Source organism: Carassius carassius, chromosome 5 (genome assembly GCF_963082965.1).
Source record: "Carassius carassius chromosome 5, fCarCar2.1, whole genome shotgun sequence".
Classification (NCBI taxonomy): domain Eukaryota; kingdom Metazoa; phylum Chordata; class Actinopteri; order Cypriniformes; family Cyprinidae; genus Carassius; species Carassius carassius.
Window position 1 is genome coordinate 1,679,295 of NC_081759.1, and position 3,840 is coordinate 1,683,134.

Sequence of the window (3,840 nt, forward strand, 5' to 3'; positions counted from 1 at the left end):
TGCGCGCGTGACGTCAGCAACTACCGTTCTATCTTGCAATATATTTGAAGTGTAATATTGATATATTGTACGTTTTGTGCTTTACGTTTAGAAACATGCCTTCATTTAATTTTTTTTTTTGAGTTTTTAATTCAGCTTGTTTTTGGTCAATTTTTTATTCGTTCATTAAGGCTCTTTTGAAATGGTTTCATTCCAGTGACATGTAAGGAATATTGTTTCAATAATCTGCTAACTTTATTAAGTATAGATAATTGTAAATATATGGGAAATATTTTTTTTCTTTTAAAACAATGTTATGCTTAAAAAAATAAGAAAGCTGTAAAATGTAAAGTAACACTATTTTTATCATTTGATTTTATTTCTTGATTTTAATATTATAATTAATACTATTTTTTGTACCCTGTCTGTATTTGTATTTCTTTAAAATCGGTCCCTTAAAAAAAGTCAACAACAACATAATGACGATGATGATGATTGTAAATGATATTATAAATTATTTTACCATGCACTTTATTTACACTATGCCTATTTGTTATATGCTGTATCGTGGGCTATTATATATTATATATTTATGACAAAAATAGTGTTTAGAAATCAAGGATTTAAGAGAAGCCTGAAAAATATCAAACAAATAATACCCCACAGATTCAAACGTTTAAATATGTGATATAAAAAGGAAAAAGTGCAGGTGTCGTTTCAACCACGAGGGGGAGACAACATATCACTCAAGATTCACTCTCAAACAGTTCACGCTCCCGAAGCATCTACATTATATGTATTTGCATACTTGCACACAGAATAATGATTCCTAATGGAGACTGTGGCTACAGAAACCCTTATGTACCTTCAATAAACCTAACAGCTGTAACTAAGTGTTTTTAAAGTCTCTCAGGTGAGACAGAAATCAACCAGATGAGTCTGGAAAATACAGTATATCGGCAAACTCGCAATAAAAAGGTCAAACTTAGTCTAATTCGATTTGCAATTTTTGTGAATATTCTACTTATTTTTCAAAATCTGCTTAGATTTGGAGCGCAGGTGTTTGTGTTGGCATTGCAGTAGCCTCTCTACCGCCCCCTGCAGCGCTGGAGGAAACATGGGGTGTCTTGAAAATATCTGACAAAGTTTGAGGTAAGTTCTTTAAAATATGGGTTTATTAAATCGATTAACTACAAAATACAGTCCGTTCAGGTGAATGCAATATGGTGGCAAAACAGTGCCAAAATTTGTATATAAAATAGGCTACCTGAAAGTGCAAACAGAAATAAAACAAAGATTGCGAAATATCCGATCAAATAAAGTGTAAAGCACTCATTTTTTTCTTTTTTAAGATGTGTTCTGAATGTGGATAGATTTGTGTTTTTGTCCATGCAAAATCGCAAATGCATGTTGATGTAACAAACATGTTTTGCATCTGTAGTTTTGTAGTTGTTGTTGATTTTTAAAGAGATAAAGCAAGGTTATTTTTATAGCACATTTAATACAAAATGGTGATGTTTTCCAAAAAAAAAAGGATTTAGAAATAATCATAACATCAAAACCAATGCATGAGAAATAAATACAAACAATAATAAATTAAGTTACAACAATATTCATAATCTTGATACCGTGATCTCCCTTGATTTTAATAAATGTATAGTAGGCTTTTAGTAATAAGAAGTATTATATTATTGTTTTCTTGTGTTATGAATCTCACAAGCCTTTAACCTAAAAAAAACCTTAAATGGAAATAATTGCTTTCAGTTACATTCTGTTAAATTCCTTCAGTTTTCTGTTGCTTGTTCAGTTATTAGAAAGTAGAGCGCCCTCTATAGTAATATAAGAGGAATGGTAACATCTTCTGAAATACTGAGTAAACAATTAAAATGAGCCATCATGTCATGGACCAATCCAGCATTAATTTCCTGTTGTGTTTTCCCAGCAGCGCTCTGTAAAAACAGTCTGTGGTTCTCTGGAGTCCCTCTCATTATGATTGACTCAAAGGGTCAATTTCAAAACACATACTAGTCCATATTATTCTGGTGCTTCTTAAGACACACATTTCAGGTTTTTTGTTTTGGTTGTTTATGGTATTGGAGTGCCTTGAAGTTAGGCTATAAAATTAGATTTTTAGATGTGTCCAAAGAGCACCGATTTATAGACTGCATACCCCAGAAGCTTTTTTTGCATATTTTTTATTTAATGGCACATTTTTATCGCATATTTCTGTCTTGTATCTCACAATTCAGATTCTTCAAGCTTATTCTGGTTCAATTGTTGCATTTACCTTTTAAATGTTTTTAATTTCATGTCAGAAACTATTTTAATTTGTCACGTACTACAAAAAATATTTGTCATGTGAAAAGCTTAGGACAGAAAACATCATTCGGAGGTTCTCCACAAAAACATTGTGTAATTAAAATGGCATTAGAGTACATTTACTTGATAGCCAAAGGGTGAAACAGGGTTGGGGAGTACAATCTGGATTTAGGAGTATTCTCAGATCTTCACCCCCACTGCCTTTTGCTGTTATTAAATCTACGTAAGCATCTAAGTGCTTGAAACTCTAATTTTTGCCTTTCAGGCTGGCCTTACTTTGTGACCCAGTTTCTTACTTGGACTGAAGTTGTTTGTGAAGTTCTGAACATCATGCTTTAGCCTAAATATGTTCGGTCAGAAACATGAGGTCAGTCAGTTGCTGACAGAACAGTTTCAATCTTATTTTTTGTATCATATGAGATTATACATTTTATTTCAGGTTATAGACTTATATTTTCACAGTCGAAGAATTTGGATTCTTTTATTTACATGCAAGCATAACTGTATTAGTTTTGCAGATGGTTTTATCCAAACACTAAAACAAATCAATTCCTCCTGATCAGACATAAATTGCTGTGTATCACCTTCCAGACTTTATGTTAGTGTATTTGGATCAGCTATTGACTTTTTCCAGCAAGCAGATATCAGTGTTGTTTTCAAGGTTTCATGTGCTCATGAAAAACCCCAGAGGTGATGAATTTACAGCAGGTCTTAAATGATCATAGATGTTTTTGTGTGTGACTTTTAAACTTCCTGTGAGTTTTATTACCTGTTATAAAACAGGAAAACAGTTGAACTGTCATTCAGTGCTTTTGATAGATTTTATAAACCATAAAGTTTTCATTTACTTTGTCAGACCTTGTTTTGATTGGTCATATGATAAATCTGTTCCATCATATGAGCATATATTACAATCATAAAAAAATGACATTGAGTGTCTGTGTGCTTGATGTTCACACAAATTTGCTGAGAATGTGTTCACCCTCAGGTCATACAAAATGTAGATGAGCTTGTTGCAATGTAGCATTGCATCTCTTACTCAGCAGTGGATTCTCTGCAGTGAATGGGTGCCATCAAACAGCTGATAAAAACATCACAATAATCCACAAGTAATCCACACCATTCCAGTCCATCAGTTAACATCCGGAGAAGCCAAAAGAAACAAATCCAAAGACATTTTTAACTAAAATATGTGTCCATAATCCATATAATGCTTCCTCCAGTGAAAAAGTCCATCTCCTGTTGTCTCCTGATTCAGACCAGAACACTTTTTTCACTGGAGGAAGTGTTAGATTATGGACTCTTAATTTATTTAAAAACGTCTTAATGCTGGATTTGTTTCATCTTTTGTATTTTCCAGATGTTAACTGATGGACTGATGGAGTGGTGTGGATTATTGTGATGTTTTCATCAGCTGTTAGGACTCTCATTCTGACGGCACCCATTCACTGCAGAGCATCCACTTGTTATTTCTTTCTGCATTTGCTCAGATGCATCTCTAAAGAGTCCTGTTTTTTTACATTGTTACATTTTATATTGTGT